The sequence below is a fragment of the Cherax quadricarinatus genome, chromosome 28 (assembly GCF_038502225.1).
Source record: "Cherax quadricarinatus isolate ZL_2023a chromosome 28, ASM3850222v1, whole genome shotgun sequence".
NCBI lineage: Eukaryota > Metazoa > Arthropoda > Malacostraca > Decapoda > Parastacidae > Cherax > Cherax quadricarinatus.
In genome coordinates, this window is record NC_091319.1 from 26,681,111 (window position 1) to 26,691,476 (window position 10,366).

The following is a 10,366-nucleotide window of genomic DNA, read 5'->3' on the forward strand; positions in this document are numbered from 1 at the left end:
TGACATCTTTGTGGTTTATCTGTCTTAAGCTTTAACCTGCAGCGTCCTTGTTCCTGGGGCCCCTGTGTCCCCTTGTTCCTGGGCCCCCCTGTGTCCCCTTGTTCCTGGTCCCCCCCGTGTCCCCTTGTTCCTGGTCCCCCCTGTGTCCCCTTGTTCCTGGGGCCCCTGTGTCCCCTTGTTCCTGGGCCCCCCCGTGTCCCCTTGTTCCTGGGCCCCCCCGTGTCCCCTTGTTCCTGGGGCCCCCGTGTCCCCTTGTTCCTGGGGCCCCTGTGTCCCCTTGTTCCTGGGGCCCCCCGTGTCCCCTTGTTCCTGGGCCCCCCCGTGTCCCCTTGTTCCTGGGCCCCCCCGTGTCCCCTTGTTCCTGGGGCCCCTGTGTCCCCTTGTTCCTGGTCCCCCCTGTGTCCCCTTGTTCCTGGTCCCCCCTGTGTCCCCTTGTTCCTGGGCCCCCCCGTGTCCCCGTGTTCCTGGGCCCCCCCGTGTCCCCTTGTTCCTGGTCCCCCCCGTGTCCCCTTGTTCCTGGGCCCCCCGTGTCCCCTTGTTCCTGGGCCCCCCCGTGTCCCCTTGTTCCTGGGCCCCCCCGTGTCCCCTTGTTCCTGGGCCCCCCCGTGTCCCCTTGTTCCTGGGCCCCCCTGTGTCCCCTTGTTCCTGGGCCCCCCTGTGTCCCCTTGTTCCTGGGCCCCCCCGTGTCCCCTTGTTCCTGGGCCCCCCGTGTCCCCTTGTTCCTGGGCCCCCCTGTGTCCCCTTGTTCCTGGGCCCCCCTGTGTCCCCTTGTTTCTGGGCCCCCCTGTGTCACCTTGTTCCTGGGCCCCCCCGTGTCCCCTTGTTCCTGGTCCCCCCCTGTGTCCCCTTGTTCCTGGTCCCCCCTGTGTCCCCTTGTTCCTGGGCCCCCCCGTGTCCCCTTGTTCCTGGTCCCCCCTGTGTCCTCTTGTTCCTGGTCCCCCCCTGTGTCCCCTTGTTCCTGGGCCCCCCCCGTGTCCCCTTGTTCCTGGTCTCCCCCTTGTTCCTGGTCCCACCCTGTGTCCCCTTGTTCCTGGTCCACCCGTGTCCCCTTGTTCCTGGTCCACCCGTGTCCCCTTGTTCCTGGTCCCCCCCGTGTCCCCTTGTTCCTGGGCCCCCCCGTGTCCCCTTGTTCCTGGTCCCCCCTGTGTCCTCTTGTTCCTGGTCCCCCCCTGTGTCCCCTTGTTCCTGGTCCCCCCTGTGTCCCCTTGTTCCTGGTACCCCTGTGTCCATTTGTTCTTGGTTCTCCTTTTTGTCCCCTTGTTCCTGGTCCCCCCCGTGTCCCCTTGTTCCTGGTCTCCCCCGTGTCCCCTTGTTCCTGGCCTCCCCCGTGTCCCTGGTCTCCCCCTTGTTCTTGGTCCCCCCCTGTGTCCCCTTGTTCCTGGTCCCCCCCCCTGTGTCCCCTTGTTCCTGGTCCACCCGTGTCCCCTTGTTCATGGTCCCCCCTGGGTCCCCTTGTTCCTGGCCCCCCCTGTGTCCCTTGTTCCTGGTCCCCCCTGTGTCCCCTTGTTCCTGGTCCACCCCTGTGTCCCCTTGTTCCTGGTCCCCCCGTGTCCATTTGTTCTTGGTCCCCCCTGTCTCTCCATGTTCAGGGTTCCCCCCTGTCTCCCCTTGTTCCTGGTCCCCCCTGTGTCCCCTTGTTCCTGGTCCCCCCGTGTCCCCTTGTTCTCGGTCCTCCCGTGTCCCCTTGTTCCTGGTCCCCCCTGTGTCCCCTTGTTTCTGGTCTCCCCCTTGTTCCTGGTCTCCCCCTTGTTCCTGGTCCCCCCCCCCGTGTCCCCTTGTTCCTGGTTCCCCATGTGTCCCCTTGTTCCTGGTCTCCCCCATGTCCCCTTGTTCATGGTCTCCCCCGTGTCCCTGGTCTCCCCCTTGTTCCTGGTCCCCCCTGTGTCCCCTTGTTCCTGGTCCACCCGTGTCCCCTTGTTCCTGGTCCCCCTGTGTCCATTTGTTCTTGGTTCTCCCTTTTGTCCCCTTGTTCCTGGTCCCCTTGTGTCCATTTGTTCTTGGTTCTCCCTTTTGTCCCCTTGTTCCTGAGCCTCACTGGGAATAAGTAAGGACCCCAGTGGGAATAAAGACCCCCAGTGGAAGCAGGTCACCTTGTCTAACATTTTTTCTAGTTTCCTGGTTGGTAATATATACACACATGTTGCTATGTATAATTATTCATGTGTACGTATTCATATGTAAGTATATAAAGTTACACATCCTCTTCAAATACTGACGATAATCTCCCTTGTGTTCGTGGGTGCACACAGTCACCTATTTGTGTGTGGTGGTCGTGTGAGGTGCCAAGCATGTGTGCCATCCCCTGCTTGCCCAGGATGCCACCTTCCACAGTACCTAGTACTCTAGTGCTGACAGTGTTGCCCTTCTGCTGACACTGTCATCACCACATACCCATCATGTGGATGGTACTTACCTATATCTATGGTGTGCATGGTAATTACGAATACAGAGGTACATAATGGGTCCAGGGACTGTACCTCAACATTACGGAGGTACATAATGGGTCCAGGGACTGTACCTCAACATTACAGAGGTACATAATGGTTCCAGGGTCTGTACCTCAACATTACAGAGGTACATAATGGGTCCAGGGACTGTACCTCAACAATACAGAGGTATATAATGGATCCAGGGACTGTACCTCAACATTAGAGGTACATAATGGTTCCAGGGACTGTACCTCAACATTACAGAGGTACATAATGGTTCCAGGGACTGTACCTCAACATTACAGAGGTACATAATGGTTCCAGGGACTGTACCTCAACAATACAGAGGTACATAATGGGTCCAGGGACTGTACCTCAATACAGAGGTACATAATGGATCCAGGGACTGTACCTCAACAATACAGAGGTACATAATGGTTCCAGAGACTGTACCTCAACATTAGAGGTACATAATGGTTCCAGGGACTGTACCTCAACATTACAAAGGTACATAATGGTTCCAGGGACTGTACCTCAACATTACAGAGGTACATAATGGTTCCAGGGACTGTACCTCAACATTACAGAGGTACATAATGGGTCCAGGGACTGTACCTCAACATTACAGAGGTACATAATGGTTCCAGGGACTGTACCTCAACATTACAGAGGTACATAATGGGTCCAGGGACTGTACCTCAACAATACAGAGGTACATAATGGGTCCAGGGACTGTACCTCAACATTACAGAGGTACATAATGGGTCCAGGGACTGTACCTCAACAATACAGAGGTACATAATGGGTCCAGGGACTGTACCTCAACATTACAGAGGTGCATAATGGTTCCAGGGACTGTACCTCAACATTACAGAGGTACATAATGGGTCCAGGGACTGTACCTCAACATTACAGAGGTACATAATGGGTCCAGGGAGTGTACCTCAACATTACAGAGGTACATAATGGGTCCAGGGACTGTACCTCAACATTACAGAGGTACATAATGGGTCCAGGGAGTGTACCTCAACATTACAGAGGTACATAATGGGTCCAGGGACTGTACCTCAACATTACAGAGGTACATAATGGGTCCAGGGACTGTACCTCAACATTACAGAGGTACAAAATAAGTTGATGGACTTTGTTTATTAGACAACTTTATCAAGTTATAAACTTGGTTATAATGGTGATGCTCTCTTGTTTGTGGTGTCTGTACTCACCAATTTGTGGTTGCAGGGTTCGAGTCACAGCTCCTGGCCTGGTTCATGGCTACTAGGCTCCCCTCACTCCCGCTCCAATATTAACACACCATAAATAACATCAATTCTCGTGTAGTAAAGATATAAACCCGGAGGATAGCTCCGGTTCCTTGAATTAAGAACCCTACACCCCCACCCTCTTAGAAAGGGGCGTAACCTCAAGATAATCACAGAAATAAAAATTCTCATCTCTGATTGGCTAGCGTGGGTGCCCTCCTCCGAGGCTGACCAATCACAGAGCAGCACTATTATTCCCTTTACACGACCCTTAAGAGTGATTAAGGTATTTAAGGCACTACAGCTGGCATACAAGACATACTTGATGTCTGTATTTCCTGTACCCCTCACCATGGAGTGTGTATACTTGCGTGTATGTTGCTAGGAGTACAGTGTATGTATCTGAGTACAGGGGATGTATGTACTATGTGTGTGTCTCCTGAGTACAGGGGATGTATGTGCTGTGTGTGTGTTTACTGAGTACAGGGGATGTATGTACTATGTGTGTGTCTCCTGAGTACAAGGGATGTATGTACTATGTGTGTGTCTCCTGAGTACAGGGGATGTATGTACTATGTGTGTGTCTCCTGAGTACAGGGGATGTATGTACTGTGTGTGTGTCTCTCCTGAGTACAGGGGATGTATGTACTATGTGTGTGTTTACTGAGTACAGGGGATTTATGTACTACCTGTGTGTTTACTGAGTACAGGGGATGTATGTGCTGTGTGTGTGTTTACTGAGTACAGGGGATGTATGTACTACCTGTGTGTTTCCTGAGTACAGGGGATGTATGTACTACCAGTGTGTTTACTGAGTACAGGGGATGTATGTACTGTGTGTGTGTTTACTGAGTACAGGGGATGTATGTACTACCAGTGTGTTTACTGAGTACAGGGGATGTATGTACTGTGTGTGTGTTTACTGAGTGCAGGGGATGTATGTACTACCAGTGTGTTTACTGAGTACAGGGGATGTATGTACTGTGTGTGTGTTTACTGAGTACAGGGGATGTATGTACTACCAGTGTGTTTACTGAGTACAGGGGATGTATGTACTACCAGTGTGTTTACCGAGTACAGGGGATGTATGTACTACCAGTGTGTTTACCGAGTACAGGGGATGTATGTACTACCAGTGTGTTTACCGAGTACAGGGGATGTATGTACTACCAGTGTGTTTACCGAGTACAGGGGATGTATGTACTACCAGTGTGTTTACTGAGTACAGGGGATGTATGTACTACCAGTGTGTTTACCGAGTACAGGGGATGTATGTACTACCAGTGTGTTTACTGAGTACAGGGGATGTATGTACTACCTGTGTGTTTACTGAGTACAGGGGATGTATGTACTACCAGTGTGTTTACTGAGTACAGGGGATGTATGTACTACCAGTGTGTTTACCGAGTACAGGGGATGTATGTACTACCAGTGTGTTTACTGAGTACAGGGGATGTATGTACTACCTGTGTGTTTACTGAGTACAGGGGATGTATGTACTGTGTGTGTGTTTACTGAGTGCAGGGGATGTATGTACTACCAGTGTGTTTACTGAGTACAGGGGATGTATGTACTACCAGTGTGTTTACTGAGTACAGGGGATGTATGTACTGTGTGTGTGTTTACTGAGTGCAGGGGATGTATGTACTACCAGTGTGTTTACCGAGTACAGGGGATGTATGTACTACCAGTGTGTTTACCGAGTACAGGGGATGTATGTACTACCAGTGTGTTTACTGAGTACAGGGGATGTATGTACTACCTGTGTGTTTACTGAGTGCAGGGGATGTATGTACTACCTGTGTGTGTCCTGAGTACAGGGGATGTATGTACTACCTGTGTGTTTACTGAGTGCAGGGGATGTATGTACTACCTGTGTGTTTCCTGAGTACAGGGGATGTATGTACTACCTGTGTGTTTCCTGAGTACAGGGGATGTATGTACTACCTGTGTGTTTCCTGAGTACAGGGGATGTATGTACTACCTGTGTGTTTACTGAGTACAGGGGATGTATGTACTACCTGTGTGTCCTGAGTACAGGGGATGTATGTTATGTACTACCTGTGTGTTTCCTGAGTACAGGGGATGTATGTACTATGTGTTTACTGAGTACAGGGGATGTATGTACTATGTGTGTGTCTCCTGAGTACAGGGGATGTATGTACTACCTGTGTGTTTACTGAGTACAGGGGATGTATGTACTATGTGTTTACTGAGTACAGGGGATGTATGTACTATGTGTGTGTTTACTGAGTACAGGGGATGTATGTACTACATGTGTGTTTACTGAGTACAGAGAATGTACTAAATGTGTATTGAGTACAGAAATGGGGTTGTGTTGGTAGTAATGGGGGTTGTGATAGTATTAGGTGTGGTAGTAATGGGGGTTGATAGTAATGATGGTAATGGGGTTGTGATAGTAATGGGGGTGGCAGTAATGGGGGTTGTGATAGTAATGGTGGTAGTAATGGGGTTGTGATAATGGGGGTGGTAGTAATGGGGTTGTGATAGTAATGGTGGTAGTAATGGGGTTGATAGTAATAGGGGTGGTAGTAATGGGGGTGGTAGTAATGGGGGTTGTGATAGTAATGGGGGTGGTAGTAATGGGGGTGGTAGTAATGGGGGTTGTGATAGTAATGGGGGTGGTAGTAATGGGGGTTGTGATAGTAATGGTAGCAATGGGGTTGTGAAAGTAATGGGGGTGGTAGTAATGGGGGTTGATAACAATGGGGGTGGTAGTAATAGGGGTTGTGATAGTAATGGGGGTGGTAGTAATGGGGTTGTGATAGTAATTGGGTGGTAGTAATGGGGATTGGGATAGTAATTGGGATGGTAGTCATCCTACACAGATGACAGCAAGGAAATGAGTGAGCTACTCAAGTCCCAATATGACTCAGTTTTTAGCAAGCCGCTAACCAGACTGAGAGTCGAAGATCAAAATGAATTTTTTATGAGAGAGCCACAAAATTTGGTTAACACAAGCCTATCTGATGTTATCCTGATGCCAAATGACTTCAAACAGGCAATAAATGACATGCCCATGCACTCTGCCCCAGGGCCAGACTCATGGAACTCTGTGTTCATCAAGAACTGCAAGAAGCCCCTATCACGAGCTTTTACCATCCTATAGAGAGGGAGCATGGACACGGGGGTCGTCCCACAGTTACTAAAAACAACAGACATAGCCCCACTCCACAAAGGGGGCAGTAAAGCAACAGCAAAGAACTACAGACCGATAACACTAACATCCCATATCATAAAAATCTTTGAAAGGGTCCTAAGAAGCAAGATCACCACCCATCTAAAAACCTATCAATTACACAACCCAGGGCAACATGGGTTTAGAACAGGTCGCTCCTGTCTGTCTCAACTATTGGATCACTACGACAAGGTCCTAGATGCACTAGAAGACAAAAAGAATGCAGATGTAATATATACAGACTTTGCAAAAGCCTTCCACAAGTGTGACCATGGCATAATAGCACACAAAATGTGTGCTAAAGGAATAACGGGAAAAGTCGGTCGATGGATCTATAATTTCCTCACTAACAGAACACAGAGTCTCTGACACAGAGAGTAGTAGTCAACAGAGTGAAGTCCGAGGCAGCTACGGTGAAAAGCTCTGTTCCACAGGGCACAGTACTTGCTCCCATCTTGTTCCTCATCCTCATATCTGACATAGACAAGGATGTCAGCCACAACACCGTGTCTTCCTTTGCAGATGACACCCGAATCTGCATGACAGTGTCTTCCATTGCAGACACTGCAAGGCTCCAGGTGGACATCAACCAAATCTTTCAGTGGGCTGCAGAAAACAATATGAAGTTTAACGATGAGAAATTTCAATTACTCAGATACGGCAAACACGAGGAAATTAAATCGTCATCAGAGTACAAAACAAATTCTGGCCACAAAATAGAGCGAAACACCAACGTCAAAGACCTGGGAGTGATCATGTCAGAGGATCTCACCTTCAAGGACCATAACATTGTATCAATCGCATCTGCTAGAAAAATGACAGGATGGATAATGCGAACCTTCAAAACTAGGGATGCCAAGCCCATGATGACACTCTTCAGGTCACTTGTTCTATCTAGGCTGGAATATTGCTGCTCACTAACAGCACCTTTCAAGGCAGGTGAAATTGCTGACCTAGAAAATGTACAGAGAACCTTCATGGCATGCATAACGGAGATAAAACACCTCAATTACTGGGAGCGCTTGAGGTTCCTGAACCTGTATTCCCTGGAACGCAGGCGGGAGAGATACATGATTATATACACCTGGAAAATCCTAGAGGGACTAGTACCGAACATGCACACGAAAATCACTCGCTACGAAAGCAAAAGATTTGGCAGACAATGCAACATCCCCCCAATGAAAAGCAGGGGTGTCACTAGCACGTTAAGAGACCATACAATAAGTGTCAGGGGCCCGAGACTGTTCAACTGCCTCCCAGCATACATAAGGGGGATTACCAACAGACCCCTGGCAGTCTTCAAGCTGGCACTGGACAAGCACCTAAAGTCGGTTCCTGACCAGCCGGGCTGTGGCTCGTACGTTGGTTTGCGTGCAGCCAACAGTAACAGCCTGGTTGATCAGGCTCTGATCCACCAGGAGGCTTGGTCACAGATGTTGACCTCGGAACAGGTAAACTCCAGGTAGTAATGGGGGTGGTAGTTATGCGGCCAGTGTTGATAGTATTGGGGGTGGTGGTAGTAATGGGGATGGTAGTAATGGGGGTGGTGGTGGTGGTAGTAATGGGGCAGTGTTGATAGTATTGGGGGTGGTGGTAGTAATGGGGATGGTAGTAATGGGGGTGGTGGTGGTGGTAGTAATGGGGCAGTGTTGATAGTATTGGGATTGGTGGTAGAAATGGGGGTGGTGGTGGTGGTAGTAATGGAGGTGGTGGTGGTAATGAAGTTAGTTAATATCTTTATTATGCACCCCATACCCATGGGGGTGGTGGTAATGTGATAGTAATGGGGGATGGGGGGAGTGTTCGTGTTGGTTCAGTAACCACTATTAACGCTGCGTCTTGTGTGCGCTCGCATATATGTGGTTGCAGGGGTTGATTCTCAGCTCCTGGCCCCTGCCTCATGCTGCACTTGAAGGTTCACCCCCTCTGACCCTTGTGGGCATTATCATACCTGCTCGTAAAACTATGGAACCTGCCTCCACCACTTAATAATAGTATTATGTATTTATTTCTACAAGTACATGATGCAACTTATACAGACCATAGCTGACATCAATGATATACATACTACTATATAGAAAACCCCCTGTTATGCAGAGCATTTCCTGCAGATTAGGTCAGTTTGGTCCCAAGATGCCACCCACACCAGCCTACTAACACCTTGCGGGGCCAGGAGCCGAGTCTTGACCCCTACAACCACAATTAGGCGAGTACAATTAGGCGAGTACCCAGGTATGTACCTATTATTCTGATGGGTGAACAGGGACAGCAGGTGTCTTAAGGGAACACGTCCTAATGTTTCCACCAGTACTGGGGATCGAACCACAGACCTTAATGTGTGAGCTGACTGTGCTACCAACCACGTTACTTGTTTATCAACTGCAACTTGTTGGTATTCCTGTATCACCTACTATCATAATGTTGATATAGAATTATAGTTACGGTACAAATGAGTTATGGAAGATCCTTTCCTAATACTCCATTTTGTCAAGCAGGTGTGGCGTCCTTCCCTGTGACCATCCTCTCCTGGTGTGTGGTGACCTGTTGCTACCAGAGGGCCAGCACACACTCGCCATGCTTTAAATACCAACAATGTCCTCAAGATACCACATGGAGGAAATAAGGCAGGAAGCAGCAATGCAGTGCCGCCGATGACACAAGTGGAAGATGCCAAGCGGTGGTGCAGTATTTGATCATTCTACTGCAGAATTGTGATAGAAACTACAATAAGTACCTTTAACCACGTATATAAATATAGAGATATATACACACGTATACAATACTGTATTGACATCATGGATAACGATATATATTATACCTATATTGTGCAGGTTTTAACTGCTATACCATATATGTTTTTAAAAAACAGCAGATTCAAGAATAGGGCTACATGACCCTTAAGGGTTTAGCACTTCCCGTAATTATAAAAACACACTCAAGTTAAAATCCAACTGAAGTTTGACACACATACCTAGAAAAAGCTAATTCATTATGTCACAAGGTGTTCCACGGTGTACAGTGTTACTATATATTGTTGCAGAATACAGTAACTTGGTGGGTATGGAGTCCACTCATAATCCAGGTGTATTAACTACTGCCAGTCTATGTCCAGAGCTTTAATGTATTCCCCTTTATTTTGTGTATTGAATGTGCGTACTGTGTATGATGATGGTGGTTTTTGTCTCGTAGTTATTGTCCTCGACCTCATTTTTTTTGTTCAATTTACCTTGTATGTTCATAATAAATGTTTAGACTTGTAAACATTTGTTTTTATTAAAATGTCTATGCAAGTTTCGTGTAAATTTACAGTTATTTAATTTTTATAAATATTTAGATTTACAAATTCAGATCTGTTCTGCAGTGATGTACAATTGTCATAGCAGAATGTGCTGTGGATGACAGCACTCAAGTGTACACACGTGGATGACAGCACTCAAGTGTACACACGTGGATGAGAGCACTCAAGTGTACACACGTGG

General features: G+C 48.4%; 1 long non-coding RNA gene across 1 annotated transcript in view; it reads left to right on the forward strand.

Annotated features, from left to right (window-relative positions):
• The window catches only part of LOC138853334 (uncharacterized), a 56,358-nt gene extending 46,210 nt beyond the window's left edge, over window positions 1-10,148 (forward strand). Inside the window, exon 3 of the long non-coding RNA XR_011392539.1 lies at window positions 9,383-10,148. This is a non-coding gene — a long non-coding RNA (uncharacterized lncRNA). The remainder of the gene's footprint in view (window positions 1-9,382) is intronic.
• The last annotated feature ends 218 nt before the right edge of the window (window positions 10,149-10,366 follow it).